Source organism: Macaca nemestrina, chromosome 7 (assembly GCF_043159975.1).
Source record: "Macaca nemestrina isolate mMacNem1 chromosome 7, mMacNem.hap1, whole genome shotgun sequence".
Lineage (NCBI taxonomy): Eukaryota > Metazoa > Chordata > Mammalia > Primates > Cercopithecidae > Macaca > Macaca nemestrina.
In genome coordinates this window covers 66,683,120-66,701,092 of record NC_092131.1, presented here as the reverse complement: position 1 = coordinate 66,701,092, position 17,973 = coordinate 66,683,120, and the positions used below count along the sequence as shown (strand labels likewise).

The 17,973-nt window shown below is 37.6% G+C and overlaps 1 long non-coding RNA gene across 1 annotated transcript in view; it reads right to left on the bottom strand.

Annotated features, from left to right (window-relative positions):
- LOC139364304 (uncharacterized) overlaps positions 1-15,999 on the bottom strand; it is a 258,125-nt gene extending 242,126 nt beyond the window's left edge. Inside the window, exon 1 of the long non-coding RNA XR_011625916.1 lies at positions 15,858-15,999. This is a non-coding gene — a long non-coding RNA (uncharacterized lncRNA). The remainder of the gene's footprint in view (positions 1-15,857) is intronic.
- Positions 16,000-17,973: the final 1,974 nt, after the last annotated feature.

The window sequence follows — 17,973 nt, the reverse complement described above, 5'->3', positions numbered from 1 at the left end:
CATAATGAAGAAAGGGTGACTTAAGAAAAAATTCCTGTGAAGGAACAGTTTGTCTACGTGTTAAATGAAAGAAACAGAATTTCAGTAATCTTCCCTAACCTGAAAAGCCAAGACAGAATGAAGGACGGTCAGGAGATGCATCTGCTTAGAACCAGTAACTTTCTAAAGTGCACTAGGTTAAAAGCCACTACATTTTTTATCCTTGGCCTATTCTGGTTTAGACAGACACGCCACAGTCAATGCTATTGCTCACGTCTGATGAAGAAGAAACTGCCAGGCAAAAGGGAGCACCAGTTGGGTGCTGCAGCTCATGCCTGTAATCCCAGTACTTTGGAGGCCAAGGTAGGTGGATCACCTGAGGTCGGAAGTTCGAGACCAGCACGACCCAAGTGGAGAAACCCCATCTCTACTAAAAATACAAAAAAAAAAATTAGCTGGTCATGGTGGCACATGCCTGTAATCCCAGCTACTTGGGAGGCTGAGACAGGAGAATCACTCAAACCCGGTAGGCAGAGGCTGCAGTGGGCTGAGATTGTGCCACTGCACTCCAGCCTGGGCAACAGAGTGAGACTCTGTCTCAAAAAAAAAAAAAAAAAAGAAGGAGCAACACCTCACACCTCACCCCACTCACCCCAAATAACTACTGGATACCACTTGAAACTAGGGAAGAACATTTTTGTTTTTACTTCAGTATCAAACTAAGTGCCATGGCTGCCTCTCCTTAGGCCACATTCCTTATCTTCTATGGTTGCTCTTAACACTGAACAAACAAATTCAAATAATGACAACTCTGATCTCTTCTTTTTTTTTTCAATGAAGCTTAAAAGAACAGATCAGAATTTATAAACTCTTATCCCAGTACTGGCTAAGACTAGTCTTGATAAGGATGATCAACAGGAAAAGTCTACATAAATTTAAGTTTACATGAATAATCAGAAAATGCTCTTTCTTATGTAATAAACCTATTGTAAACTTGTAGGAAAAGATTGTATAAAACATTTGGCTTGTGATCACAACAAGATAAGAAGGCATGTCTTCTATGCTACTAGACTTGGAAGTTGCAAGTTATTCTGAAAATAATTATTAAAGCAAGAAAAATTGTTTTGCATATTGAAATACTTATTGGTAAACTATGAATAGTAAAATGGTATAACACTAATTGATACCTCAGCAAATCCTGGTGTGAATTTTGAATTTTAAGGATTAAGAAATAATTCCATAAAGAGCCAGAGCAACCAATCAAAACATAAAAGCATTTGGCCATGCTTCTTTTCAACAAGCATAAAGGTCACAACAGAAAGGAGTGAATAATAAAGAAAATAACATTTATAAAAATTTTCTGTTTCCCTTCTTGCCTGTGAATAACTGCTATTCAAACGTAAACTATGTTTTCTTTTTTCTTTTGAGATGGAGTCTTGCTCTATCACCCAGGCTGGAGTGCAGTGGCGTGATCTCGGCTCACTGCAACCCCCTCCCAACCAGGTTCAAGAGATTCTCCTGCCACAGCCTCCCCAGTAGCTGGGATTACAGGCGGGTGCCATCATGCCTGGCTAATTTTTGTATTTTTATTAGAGATAGAGTTTCGACATGTTGGCCAGGCTGGTCTCAAACTCCTGACCTCAGGTGATCCACCCGCCTCAGTCTCCCAAAGTGCTGGGATTAGAGGCATGAGCCACCAGGCCCCGACTGTTTTCTAAAGTTATAGTTTGTCAATGGCAGAGTTCAGGTTATGTTCTCTGTCTTCAAAGTCTGGATTGTTGACTACTGCGTTTTTCAGAATTTCGTGTGAGAATCAAAAATTCAATCTTCAGAAAATTGTTCTTCCAGTTCAAGCACAGAAAAATATATTTACATACTACCATATTTCAAAATTAAACTTCCCACACAGACTTTCGAATTAAAAAAATGGAAGCAATTAATCATAGTAAGTGTGCAGGATTGGAGAAGTCAGGGTTTAACAATGACAATGATTAAGAAAAAATTACAAAAATCACAAGACATAACGTAAATTCTAAATTAATCATTGTTAAATTTTAATGTAAATATCAGAGCAACTTCTTTGAGAAAAATTGCAGTCAAAATTAATAGAATTATTCTACATCTAAAAATTGAAATTAGATTTAATAGGAAAGTTAAATGGAAGAAGTAAATGAGAAAGGAATAAGTATGCTACACTTTTTGGAGAAAATACATGGTTTCAATTTTATATAGGTAATTAAAAAATTTAAGTCTAAATATGTTATTATTATTAATTATAAGTAATCACTAATAGATAAAAATAGAATGTATACCTTCTAAATCAAAGATGGAGAAAAAATAAAATACTATAATATGTTGGGGAAATGTCTATAATAAAATAATGTAAAAAATGTGCACTATGTGATTTTATTTTTTGTGCCTTTTCCCTATACTTTTCACATTATCTAAAAGAAATTTTATCAAATGTTAAGTAAGAAAAATATTTTAAATGATAGATTGCAAAAACAAGAGACTCAATTTTATCAACTAAAACATAAATTTAGAAAACAAAACGAAGAAAACAAGGGAAGAAGGAAGGTGGGAAGGAAAATGTTCAATAGTTTATTTTGTTTTGTATAAAAACTTTGTGTCAACCTCTAAGGACAAATAAAAATTAAAAAGAAAAACCTTCATTCTTCCAGATAATAGAGAAGTCCTCTTTCCTTTTTTTTTTTTTTTTTTTTTTTTTTTACCTTTACTTTAGGACACTTGTAAGTACTTTCTTTTCTCTTTGAAAGGTATATAAATTCTTTTCAAAACTAGATAGTTCTTTTGTCACCTTTATGACCCAGGGATGTCTTTCTCAAAGATCTGAGAGTCATCTCTTTGACATGTGAAAATCAGGGAAGATAGCAGCCCAATCTCCCACTTTCTGTGGGAAGGCAGGAGCCTAACTTCAATGCCCTTATTCCAAGTTTTAAAACTACCTCCTGTAATAAAGAAATGAGAAGATTTTTTCTCCAGAAGAAAAAGGCAACTAGCTAGCGTGGATGGTCCCCCTAATTACCAGGTAAAGTAAGAAGGAACTATGTGGATAAATGATGCTGTCAAGTTCTCTTACTTGAGGACTAGTTACTGTTTATCTTGGAACGATGTTATGTATCTGCTTGGCTATATAAAAGGGTGAGATTTCTTTCTGTCTTTGCAATTTCTTAGCAGATTGCCTGTGATGAGCATCACATTCTGATTTGATACTTATTCGGTAGTGAAAGAATTTTCCTTTTATTACCTTTGTGGAGAGAATTTCTGGGCTGGGAGAATGTGTTATTTTAAATTACATTTTCCCATCAACCCATAACAATTCATCTGAATTATGAGTTTCAGGATATTAATTCTTTTCTTTCTCTCTTCCTCTCTGTCTGAGCAAATAATGGTTTAATTGTTTAGTAAAGAAAAAATTTAGTGTAAAAAAAAGAGATTAAAGAACTAATAAAACTCTAGGTACTATTAATACATTACAAGCATTGCCTCATAAAAACATCTAAGAAATTATTTCACAAAGTTCAGCAGTCAGGCTCTAAATATGAAGTCTCTGATGCATAGACATTCCTGAGATGATGAACAGTATGTGCCTGCCAAAAAACCCTTGCGTTTTATAGCATTCATATCCCTATCTTAAGGAATTTAGGAGTACAAGCTCTCCGGCAATCAGGAAAAAGCATTGTCTGAATTCAATTTCTATGGACTTCCTTTATCTCTCTTAGCCTGCTCCTCTCCTCAGACAAGGATCTCTTCTTTTTTATTTAGGATCAGAGCTCTAGCAAAGGTTGATTAGGTTGACGTAATATGTGTGTTTTCTTCTATAAGATGTATTTATTTTGTTTAGACACACACGGGCTCATCTTTGTGAAAACATAGAGGACATTAGTTCTAGGTCTCCCATCGAAGAACTAAATATTTGTTATTTATTTAAATGCCCACTGAAATTATGAATAATGAAAAGTTTGCTTGGCCCTCACAAAGAAATATATTCATCTATAATATAAACACTGACAAAACTTGCCTAGGAATATAACTTGATGGCATTCATTATTTGGCAAATTTTCATTGAAGCCAATCCTCAATCCAAACTGGGTGCCAGTACCCTAGATTACCATTTTGAATATTTCCCTTCCATTTCTTCCTTATGTGTAGCCACCTACAATTCTTAGAATCCATGTCCCAGATTGGATGAAAAATCATGGCTCTAGATATTTCATCTAAGAACATATTACAGACTACAGGACTGTTAAACACACACACACACACACACACACACAGGGAATTGTGAAAGGTAAATTATACTGAGGTACTAACTCAGTTATCACCTCATGAAGACTACTGAACATCCTGTTACGGGGATCTTTCAGAAAATGTTATTCATTGCCAATAGATCAAAAATAATACCTGTATTAATTGTGAATTTTAAGAACACATATAGTCCCCATTTACTTGGAAGATCAGGTATTAAAAAAAAAAAAAAGCTTTGGTAGATTTAGTGATTTATCACAAAATTGATATGGGACAACCATTAATCTATAAATCACTAAGCTGTGGTTTTATTACTGGTGAATTAGGATCCCAGTAAATATTACATTAGCATCACACAGAAATGCTGGGGGAAATATATATGCATGCCTACGCACACTGGTATGTATATGTCTTGCTTTCCAACTCTTCCATCCACCCCTTTCTTTGCAGAAGAGTGGAGATCTTGAACTTTAATGCCAATACAGAAAACATGGATAAACTCTTGAACTTCATAAGAAAACTATTAACTGGAACCCCCCAGGGGAGGAATAATTGGTAAAAAATAATAATTATAATAATAATAGATACAATATGGATTAGACAAAACTGTGTAAATCTATCCAGGAAAGAGTGCTTTTCTGGACTGACCTAGTCACCCAACATTTTTTCGTAAAGGGCTTTGTAAGTGGTAAGTTCTCTGTTCTGACTTCTTAACTCTATCATTGCAGTGCAAAGGCAGTCAAAGACAACATGTAAATATGGGTGTGGCTACGTCCCAATAAGCCTATATTTACAACAGCAGATGTTGGGTGGGATTTGGATCATGGGCTCTAGCTTGTTTTTCCCTGTCCTATACTTGAGATTAAATTAAATATCTCAACCGGAAATTCAAAATTCATGGTGTTGATTTTTTTTTCTCATAAGAGGAAGCTTAGGGAGACAAAAACTTCAAACCCCGCTGCTGCAGTTGATTCTGAGGCCATAAGTGGTACTTGTCATCACCTTCTTCTATCACCCATTCTAGATACCTTCTTTCTTCTCTTAGTACCTGCGCTATATCTGTATGTGGTATTTCTTAAGGAGTGACCCAGCCCCTTATAACTCAAAGGTCTGAGTTCCTGGGTACCATGCCCCTATCAAATCATGTTCCCACATTTGTGCATTTACAGATAAGCAGAGAAAGAAGCTACAGAAATGGGACCCTGTAAATTACCTGAGCACCAAAAATATTCCTTCCTGTCCCCATTATGAGACAGCTGCTTACTTCTCATCATGACTAAAGTCAATCACTTCCACAGTGTAGTAGTTCCTTTCTGTGCTTATTGTTCTGCCACTGCCAAGAAGACCCACATGAACAGATGGAAGCTTGAGCTCTGTGTTATGCAGGATTCTTCATTTTCCTGACCTTCCCCAGGAAAAGTGTTATCTGTTTGAGAGCCAGCATCACTGTGGCCATTGATCCTAAGGAGGAGGAGTACAAATCACCTCTGTTGGTTTCTGAAAGCAATAGTGACTAGAGGTACTTCTACTCCTATGATCTCATTGTAAGATTCATATATTCTACTTAGTAACACAACAGCATATAATGAGCATCATTTAAGATGGATACTGTACCCTGAAGGATAATAGCCCATTCTCAGAGGGTGTCATCTCCAAGCTGGTACCTGGGCTACACCTAAAAGATGCTGCTCTAATTCTCTATTTGATGGCAATTTCAGAATGATGCAGTATATGATAGGACCAATGCTTCCCATGGCAAGGAGTACACTGCTACTATAGTGGGAAGCATCAGGGTTCCTAACTGGCCTTTTCTATTAAATCGTACTTACCCAGTGGCTGAAGAACCAATGTGAAGGTTCTGTCAAATGCTATGTCCATTATAATTACACCACATTGACACTGGGAAATGACAATGGGGATACTATGTGGAGAACCTGCAGGTAAATTACGGTTCCAGTACCAGAGCAGGTAGCAACGCTGCCCTAACAGAAAACAAAGGGGAATTGGGCATGGATGTTTATAGTGTGCCTTTCACGGAATACTTCTTTTACCTAGTGCATAGCCTAATTTCTAGATGCCCTACATGAGACCAGGGGGTCCTTCATGCAGAAAATGTGTTTATACTGATAGATGCCCTTGTAGTTCTTATCTCACCCATGTTCAGTTTATACCTGCATGACCATTGCTTTGTTGCTGGGAGAGCACAATGTTCTCCTTGGTGTTCTCAGTAACAAAGGATAGGGGGAGATTTCTGGGAAAACTGACCTGGGATAGCGCCTAGTTCAGATGGAAAGTGCAAATTTAATACATCACCACTATAGGAAATAAGTTCAAAGGTGTTTACTTACAGATCCTGGGGAAGGAGGGTGTAATTAGCTGGGAGGGCAGTCCTCCATTTCTGGGTCACTGAAAGCAGGAATGAAGAGTCAGCAGGAAGAAGGAGAGAAAGAGAGTACTCATGGGCACATGAACATAGCAACTAGCAGTATACATAAGGGAATAAGGTGTGGGTCACTTTAAATTTGTGGGCAAATGCCTGAAAACTTAAAGTCCCTTTAAAGGAAATGGAAATCCGATTGCTCAGTCTGCTAGGTGAGACAGATGCCCCTAAGTTCTTATCTCTGGCCACTGGCTTGAACCATTTGGGTGGGGTGTAGAACTATAAACTGTCAAGGGTGACTGAGCCCTGCTTCTGATATGAGAAGCACTTTTGAACTTGTATTAAAAAATGATGCAGAGGCAACATAAAAGAATTTACTATAGGTGCCAAAGAAGCCAAGGATTCTTTGAGACGGACCTCATTTAGGATTCTGAATATTACCTGGCCCCTAAACACCCCCAGCTTAACATGGAGCTATGATTACACTTTAATTATCTGTGTATCTACATCAAATCAAATTGTATGCTATATATTGAATGTTTGTGTCCTCCCATCCCAAATTCATAAGCTGAACCCCACCCCACAAGGTGATGATGTTAGGAGGTGGAGTGATTAGGTCATGAGGGTGCAACTCTCATGGGCAGGATTAGTGTCCTTGTAAAAGAGGCCTGAGAGAGGCCCATGACCCAATTGCCATGGAAAATTAGAGTGAAGAGAGGGCTGGCTATGAGGAAATGGTCCTTTAGCAGATGACAAATCTTCTGGCTGGTTGATCTTTGACTTTTCACCTCTAGAACTGTGAGAAATAAATTTATGTTGTTTATAAACCACCTACTCTCTGGTATTTTGCTTCAGCAGCTGGAACAGACTAAGACACCTTGAATCAAATAATCTTAAAAAACCTACATGTTTTCCCTTTTTAAAAAGCATATGACTACCCAATAGAATAACCACATGGTCCTTTGTAGGAAGTCGGGGACTCACTACTGCAAATGCTTCCTGTGGTGCTGCATGGTCTTTTCACATGAGGTCTCGACCTCTCCTTCAGTCACTGGTTTCTAAGTCTGAGAACAGGTTCAGTTCAGAAAAGTGGGTAAGGGACATGTGAAATGTGAATTAACTTGAGAAGGCTTGCCTCAACCTTTTGCCCTTCCATTCTTGATCTTTTCTGTATATGTAGAATATGTAGGCAGAATCAATATATATAGAATATACATAATCTAGATATATAGAAATGATCAATAATGGATGGCTGAGCTAAGTCCTGTGTTTCTGTTTGTGCTTGTGTGCATATACACATGTGCTCTAGGTGTATGACTGTATATAGGTACATATTCCTATGTACATATATAGAAAAGATCAAGAACATATTTGTGTACATATATATATGTATGTCTGAAGACAGATAAATATATAGAGATACAGAAAGATACAAATATATAGATATAAATAGATACAGATGTAGATGATATAGCTAGATTGAGATATATTGATACAGATATTATTGTTGGCTTCTAATATATTTTGCCCCTATGAGTATTATATTCTCTATATAAGTTCCAAAGATCCCTGTAAGTCAGGGCTTCCTTGCTGCTATTCATATATGCTACTTATAATTACATCCACATTGTTCTGACAGTTAAATGCTCCTACTTGATTCAATAATTCTGAAATCCTGTTATCTCTGTTGTTACTAGAAGGTCCAATTGTTTTATAGCATTTCTTTTCATTATCACAACCTACAGAAGATGACAACCACTTAGGTTCTCAATAATGCTTGTGCCTCTCTTATCAGGGCATTTCTCACTGACTTGGTAAATGGAATGCCCTCCAGCTTTCCTATAGAATATAATGAGTTTGGGACTCCTATAGAGTACACCTATTCTAGCATGGAGGCTTCTCTGAGCTTTTTCTCTTCCTCCAAAGGGCATAGCAGATCTGGCATCATTTAATATGTGCTGTCACTTTTATACAGCCTCCAGGATCCATCCAGTTAGTGTATTACAACATTCTCCCGGGTCCTTCCGAGCTGTTAAGTACTATGTCACAGAAAAGAGCCCCTGCATGTTTAACTCACAATTTAGGAAAAGATCTCAACATAACTCAAATGGGGAACAAACTTTCTCTTATCTAGGAGGAAATGGCTTTTATTTGTTTGTTTGATGCAGGCCACTTGAGATCTATTTTTGGGCTTGTTTTCCCAGTTTCTGCTGGTAATGTTAGCTAGTACCTACAGTTTCTTTAGTATATTTCCCCTCTCTACCTTTAAAAGGAACAGAAATCCTCTAGTTAAATTATGCAATTATGCTGAGATTTCTCCTAGCTATAGGGACGTGCAGGTTAAAGTTTCTGAAGTACATATACATAGCATCCCTACCCCAAATCTCACATCTGACCACTTCCCTCTCAGGTCTCTGACGTTCTTGGGTTAAATAATAAGGTTTCTTTGAAATTCTACCACTTTTAAAATTAATATTCAGCTCTGTCTGCTATCCAGATGTAGGAGAGAAGTCTTTTGCAATGCTGCCAAGGAAGCACTCTTGCACACTTTGCATGAAAATATGCAAGTCTAAAATAACATACAAATAATAAAATGTGAATAAAAACTAAAAACACTGATGTTTATCATTTGCACAGATATAAGAAAAAGGAATTCATATGCTTCATGTTGTAAATTATATATTAAAAATATAAATGGGTAAAACACTTGAATAGAAACATGAGGCTAAGTAATGTGTTAGCTTTGATTATTATTCAGCAAATATTATTTCCCCCTTTCCTTCCAACCTCCATAGAAAGAGTATCTTTCACCACGAATTTGGTATTGAGCTTGACCAGTGAATTTCTGTAGTCAATAAGATGTTAGCAAATGAAACAAAATGAGACATGAGCAGACACTTTCAATGTGCTTCCCTCTAGTGTTCCTTCCTTTTATCAAAAGAAGAACATGCCTTAGGTAGCTGCTGATCCAACAAGGATAAAAGACACATGGGGATGACTTTGACCCAATCCTCAGCTTAAAGCAAAGTCCAACCAAATGATTACCTGAACATAAACCAAGTTGCAGACATATAAGTGGAAAGTAAATGTCTTCTCCTACACACCACTAAATTTTGCAGTGATTTGTTATACGTTATTATTGTGGTAATGGATAATTGATACAACTTTTTAAGTGGAACATGGTTATAGTCTATGACCCAGGAATTTCATGTATTATGATAAAAGAAAAACTTCAGCTGAATTAAATTTAAAGGAGTTTAATTGAGCAATGAACAATTCGTGAATGAGGCAACCTCCATAATCATAGCAGATTAACATAGACTCCAGTGCAGAAGATTTATAGACAAAAAAAGAGAAATGACATACAGAAATTGGAAGTGAGATACAGAATGGCAGGGTTGGTTACAGCTCTCAGCGTATGTCTTATTTGAATACAGTTTGAACACTCAGCAGTGTATGAATGGTTGAAGTATGGCCACTGGGATTGGCCAAGGCTTAGCTATTGTTACAGGTGCATACTCCTAAGTTAGGTTGTCAATGTTGTCTGACTGTTAAGCTAGGTGTCCCATCCCACGGGATCGTCAACCTAGACCCTAGAAGAGGGAGTGGGAACTCGGGGGGACAAGAGACACGAGAAATGGAGACAAGACAGTATCCTGATCAAGTCTCGTTTATTGGTGGCAGCGTAATGCCTTATATAGACCAGCAGGGGCGGAGGTTGGGCCAGGGTGATGACGGTGGCCCTGCGGTGGGCGTGGCCAGATGGGTTTCGGTTTCTTCGGTGGGACGTCATGTTGCGCCTGCGCCATAGATTGGTAATTTTCCCGGGCGCGGGAAGATGGGTGATGAAGAACCCGTAAGAGGGCCATTTTGTACTGGCGTATGAGATATCAGTACAGGGAAGAAAGTAAATCTAGGGAGGAGGCATAGAGTAGAAACTTATAGAGCTCAGGCATCAGTTGTCAGTTATTATCGCTATGGCCGGGCCACGCAGCTCCGGACAGCTAGGTTACAGTTCATCCACAAGGACTCAAGTATAGAAGTACAAAGTTCTTCTCAGGCCATATTTAGTTTGCCTTAACAATGTCTATCCTGGACAATTTCTCATACGTGTGTAAAGAGATATGTAAAATTATGTTCATGGCAGTACTATTTGTACTGCAGAAACTGCTTCACCTGCATGTTTGACATTTTTAAGGCCATATCGCCTTTTGAAATGTATGAGTCATCCAGCATTAACTTAGAAGGTTTTAACATTGTCTTGACCCTGGGTAATGTGACCATACTTTTATTTATTTATTTATCTAGCTATTTATTTATGTATTTATTTATTTATTTATTTATTTTTGTCCTTCAGCCTCATAAGTCAATGCGTCAATTATACTTTTAAAAATTGATTGTCATCTCATGAATTCATAAATCTAGTCACATTTTAGTATTTCCACAACTTTATGACATGCTGTAAATGTTATTTGAGCAATTTCTGATGTGGTCTGCTGTATAATCAATGAGTTTCCTCTTCCTTTTTCTGGATATACCTTATTTTTGAATCATTAATATCGAACTCAAGGCCAACTGCACTTTGTTCAGCTCATACCTGAACAAAGCTTATGTAACACATATACTTTCTTTAAAAGGCACATTATAGCCTTCTTGTGCTTAAAAAAACTAGACAGCCAGCCTGTCTAGTACCATGCTTAAGAGCCATTTTTGGCCAGGCATGGTGGCTCACGCCTGTAATCCCAGCATTTTGGGAGGCTGAGATGGGTGGATCACAAAGTCAAGAGATCGAGAGCATTCTGTCCAACATGGTGAAACCCCGTCTCTACTAAAAACACAAAAATTAGCCAGGCGTGGTGGTGCACGCCTGTAATCCCAGCTACTCGGGGGGCTGAGACAGGAGAATCGCTTGAACCTAGGGGGGCAGAGGTTGCAGTGAGCCATGATCGTGCAACTACACTCCAGCCTGAGTGACTGAGCAAGACTCCATCAAAAAAAAAAAAAAAAGCAAAAAATTGTTAGTAAATAAACTGTAAAAATGACACATATTTATGGTATGAGAACCAAATGAAGAAATTAGAATGAGTGTCATTTTGTTCAGCCTCAACTAGAAACAGCCATAATGGATAACTAAAATTTCTTGTGCTTCTGTGTAATTCTGAGTGACCATGAAAGTCTAGTGAGTATCGACTGTGACATTACAAATACATTTCAGCAAGAGGACAAATTCATAAATATGTAATCTGTGAAAATAATAAGGATTGGCTATATTTAATTCCACTAGAATGCAAATATATGCATGGAATGATATCAAAAACTTCAAGATAGTGCTTAAGTCTAGCAAGGAAGGAGGTAAAAAGGATGTTTATGTGGGTCTTAGTTTTATCTGTAACATTTCATTTGTTAATAGAGAAAAATATTTCAAACAAATATTGCAAAATGCTGTCTCTATAATCTCTAATAAGTATAATTTAAAAATATTTGTTTTAAAATATTTGAAACACTTTTAACATTATATGTTAAATTTTAAGGACATTTACAAATTCTATTTGCAAAAACTTAAAAAATAATAAAAAATTTCATGGGAAGTGGAAACTTGGGCCATGCTGTCAGTTTTGGCACAGAAGGGAGATTTTGAAATATCTATTGGTTGAAGCACAAATCTGACAAGTGAAGTTACAGAGGCCTAGATATACACAGAGTACTAAAAGGGACTCTTCCAATACATTTAGAAAACGGTATAATCGTTGTAATTTTCAATACATATTTGACTGTGAGATATTAACATTCTTAATATTCAGTGACTTAAAAACTTAAATCTATTAAAATGCCCTAAGAAGGCCTATAAAGCAATCTCCAATTATTGATAGCATGCTCTTCCCACATATCCCCAATAATTTTGACTAACTCTGAAATGGTGACCTCCTATTCCTTAAAAACATCAATTTCTTTCTTTCCTGCATATACTATCCAAATAGAATGCCTGCTATTTTCTTGGACAAGTAGTAACCCACTATTACTGATCAAATACTCTGAGGACCAGGGTGTTTTTAGTTACCATTTTTTTTCCACACAGATGATTGCAATACTTTATTATAAACTCCCTGAGGAAAAATTGTTTATTTTTTTTAATCATTATACCAAAACTATCTGGACCTTGGCCACTGTGGCTAGAAATAATATTTATAGCCCAAGCTGCACAAGTTCAATAAAGACTATGATTATTGTCAGCACTCAGAAACTGCAGCTTCTAGCTATAGTGTAGTATCAAACATGGCAGGAACATTGCTTGAATGAAGCAGTAAGAAATTTCAAAAGGTGTAAAACAGATTCTCATCATCCTCCTTATTTCTTAAACATTATTTATAACCATATTGAGACCAATTTGTGTGAGTCTCTGTTAATAGGGAAACAAATTTTGTTTTTGTATCTATTTGTTTTTAAATAATGAATCAGCATAAGTAATTTGCATGCAGGTCATTATGCATTGACAGTTGTATAGAAATAAATTTGGCCTCACTCAAACAGACATCTGACATTTTTTTTTTTTCTGGATCCAAGGAGGTAAAGTCTAAAACATTGGAATTTCCCCAGTGCTAAAAGTTTCCATATTATTTCTGATGAGTTGCTCACATCATACCTAATAGTTGATGTTAACAAAGTGACTCAGGGTGGGACTGGCCACACATCATAGTCTTAGAGTAGAGGCTGGCCATGCCAGAAAGACTAACCAAAGGAAAGAATTAGAGTGGGCCTTTTGGTCATGGTATATCATTCCACTTCTGGGAAGGGAGGGAGATGGAGACTGAGTTCAATCATGTGAACAATATAATCCATCAATCATACTTAAGTAATGAAGTTGCAATAAAAACTCTGAAGACTGAAGCGTGTATGAACTTCCCAGATTGGCAATGTGCTATGTTTATTGTCACATACTACTACTGAAGCATAACATGTCCTGAAGATAAAGAAGGCTTTCTGTTTGGAACCTTCCCAGACTCTGTGCTGTGTGTTTCTTCCCTTGACTAATTTTAATGTATCGTTCCCTGTAATAAACAGGACGTAAATATAATAGGTTTCTGTGAGATCTGTGAGTCTTTAGTGAATTATTGAAACTGAGAGCAGACTTGGTTGTCTGCAGAACTGCCTCTTTACCTCAGTGTTTGGCAAACTTTGAAATAATGATGTGTTATTTTCTAGAAGTAGGTTTAAGCTGAACAGAAAGCTAACAGTTTAGTTTTCTGACAATTGGGAGAGAAGGGCTACAGATCAACTATTCCAAACCAAAATACATCTTGTTATATATTTTTAAATATTTAATAAGGTTATAAGTAGTATGTTTATTTATAATAAGATACCTTATTTATATTCCTTGGTGTATATTTCCCAAAAGTACATCTAGAAGTGTTGTAAAATAATGTTGCCCAAAGTGATACACTCTCTACATGAATATATTATGCATATTTTGTTTAAGCTGAGACAACGTTGGATTATCCCTGACTTAAAAATCTTTCTAGGTAAAACAATTTCAGCAATGTTGAGTGGAAAGAACTTGAGTGTCAATTGCTCATCCCTTTATATATGGGAACAGAGTCAAAACAATCATCTAAAAATAATCAAAGTTTGTTTTATAACTATGTACTAAGCTCACCTCAGACTAAGAGAAGAAATGCTTCCATTATGGTACATATCCTAGTGAGGCAACCTGTCTTAACTTAAAAATGAAACAAAATAGTATGGCATAGCAGACATTGGAGATTCTGTGGGAGGATAAAAAGGGGGTGAGGGATGAGAAATTTCATAATGCATATAATGTATGTTATTCAGGTGCTGATTACATTAAAAGCCCACACACTAAAACCCCAGTATATCCATGTAATAAAACTATGCTTGTATGCCTTAAATGTATACAAAAATAAATAAATATCATTATAGTCAACCTACTTTCAGTTTGATTGCTTATTCAAGTGTACATGTCTGCGTAACTAGTAGTATGGAATAATTATTTCCACGTATGTATTAGTGAGTACGATTTTGAGCTACCAACAATCAAATCAAATTTCACTTAATAAAAGTATGATTATTTTTTCTTTTTCATTATTCCTATTATATAAAATACATGTACCACAACTGTCTTTTTGGTATTGTAAAATACTTCCTAGATCAAGCCATCCTCACAAAGAACAGGGCACTGTGACAGAGACTACTTATTCTCTGCTAACCATTCTACCCAGTCACCACAACAAAAAAGAAAAAGGAAAAAACAAAACAACCCTGGTTATCATCTGGACACATCACTCCCCAGGATAAATATTATATTTCTTATTCCTTAGCTCTAGATGTGGCTATGTGATAGTGTGATAGAGGCTTCTTTTTCTTTTTCTTTTTTTTTTTTTTGAGACGGAGTCTCACTCTGTCGCCCAGATTGGAGTGTAGCCGCGGGATCTCAGCTCACTGCAAGCTCCGCTCCCGGGTTCACGCCATTCTCCTGCCTCAGCCTCCAGAGTAGCTAGGACTACAGGCGCCCGCCACCACGCCCGGCTAATTTTTTCTATTTTTAGTAGAGACGGGTTTCACCTTGGTCTCCATCTCCTGACCTCCTGATCCACCCGCCTCGGCCTCCCAAAGTGCTGGGATTACAGGTGTGAGCCACCGGGCCCGGCCGATAGAGGCTGCTTAATGGCAGCCTTGAAAGAATAGAACAGGATTAAGATCATGACTAGACAGTTCTCCAAAGAAGATATACAAATGGCCAAAAAAAATATGAAAAAATCTTCAACATTACTAATGATCATGGAAATGCAAATTAAAACCACAATGTGATATCACCTAACTTCTGCAAGAATGGCTATAACCAAAGAATCAAAAAAAAAAGCAGATGTTGGCAGGATGCAGCCATCAGAGAACACTTCTACACTGTTGGTGGGAATATAAACTAGTACAGCTGCTATGGAAAACAGTTTTGAGAGTCCTTAAATAACTAAAAATACAACTACAGTTAGATCCAGCAATCCCACTACTCGGTATCTCTTCCGTGCGGGAAATGCGTGAGGGGCGAGGAAAAAGCACACACCCAATACCTTTAAGGGTAAAAAACCTTTATCTCATGTAAAAGGCAATGCAGATATAATAAGCAAATGATATAATAAGCAGACGATATAATAAGCAGATTAATATAATAAGCAAATTGTAATAGGAAGGGGAGAAGGGAAAAGATATTCACACTCACCAAACTATGGAGGATTCACCACCAGACTGGGAAGCAACAGCCTGGGCTCCAGAGTGGGCCACCGGTCCCTGCACAGACAAGGAGAGGTCTCATGAAGCTTGGGCACAGTCTGGGACCCTGGCTCTTTTTGTAACAAGTTTTTTTGACATGAGGCCCAGTCACGAGGGCCCTTGGAGACTGAGTTCAAGGAACACAAAAAGGTCAACTTGTTTTTCAATAACTAACGTATAGGAATAGATTGAAATAGAGATTTCTCGGAAGCAGAGCTGGATGAATGCCTCGAGGGGCTCACACAACCTGTTCCAGTACTTGGTGACCATTGTTTGTGTCCATGTTCAACTGAGTTCAAATTTAATGTTTAACTTTTCCTCCACAGTATCTACCCAGAGAAAAATAAGTCATTATTCAAAAAAGATACTTGCACACGCATCTTTATAGTGAAACTAGGCCTCATAATTCCTAAGCCTCATAAAATTTAGAAAGCTTGGCCATCATGAAACTTAAACCCCAGATGGCCACGGATAGCCCCCCGATGTTCCCAGAACCCAAACAGAAAGACAATTCCGGGAAATAGCCTCATGGGGTCCCACCCTGATAACCTCGTGGGGTCCCACCCTGATAACCTCATGGGGTCCCACCCTGATAGCCTCATGAGGTCCCACCCTGATAACCTCATGGGGTCCCACCCTGACTCAATGTCCCCGATGTTCCCGGAATCAGCAATTCCAGGAAAGAACCTCCTAAGGTCCCGCCCCAACCAATCAGAACAAGATACCTTGCTCAGGCCATAGACAGACCCAATTACCATGCGCCTAAAGCTTTGTTTGAATTTCGCGCCCTAAGCTGTGTTTGAACTTGTGTTTGCCTATATAAACAACCTGTAACAAGCACTCGGGGTCCCAGGGCCAACTTAGAGCTTGGGACCCTAGCGCGCTAGTAATAAATAACTCTCTGCTGTGAATCTCGTGTGGGTGATCCTTCGCGGCGACCCCTGCCCAGGGGGGAATCGACAGTTCGGTTCCAACAATAGTAGCACAATTCACAGTTACAAGATCATGGAGCCAACCCAAATGTCCCTCAGTCAATGAGTGAATAAAGAAATTGTGACTTCTATCTATCTATCTATCTATCTATCTATCTATCTATCTATCTATCTATCTATCTATGATGGACTACTACTCAGCCATAAAGAAGAATGAATGAACAGCATTTGCACTGACCTGGATGAGATTGGAGAATATTATTCTAAGTGAAGTAACTCAGGAATCGAAAATCAAACATCATATGTTCTCACTGATGTGTGGGAGCTAAGCTATGAGGATGCAAAGGCATAAGAATGATACAATGGACTTTGGGGACTTGAAGGGAAGAGTTGAGGGGCGAGGGATAAAATACAATAGATGCGGTGCAGTGTATACTGCTGAGGTGATAGGTACCCCAGGATCTCACAAATCACCACTAAAGAACTTACTCATGTAACCAAATACTACCACTACCCCAATAACTTATGGAAAAATAAAATAAAATAAAATAAAATAAAATAAAATAAAATAAAATAAAGAAAGGAGAAAACAGTTACCTTGTCATACAAGGATACAAGCCTGCAGTCAAAGACAGGAATAAGACGTTGCCATCTCACCCAAGCCTCTTTAATCATATAGTTTCCAAAGATATTCCAATAATTTAGAGAAGATGAGGGACTGGGACATAGCTGAGCATGGTGCATAAGGAAAGAACCACAGTCTTCAGATTCAACCTACATCTAGGCAAGATCTCTAGCTTTTATTAGTTATATATAACCCCAAAACTAAGTTGTCAAAGAATCTCTTACACAGAAAATCATTCTTGGCTTGTAAAAGCCAGTAGTTGCTTAGTCCCTAAAGTTACCAAGAATAACACTCCCAGTCCTCCCAGCCCCCACCCTACCACCATACCCACAACTATTCCATCAGCAGGATGCTGGCTAGGAATTTTGCAGTACCCATAAAGAGCATTAAGATTTACTTAAGATATGACCATGAAAAATCGATCAGGAAGAACTTCCCAGGGAGATATGGATTGCTAGGTAAGCTAGCCAAACACTTTGTACTTTATAATTCATATATGGTAAGATTTG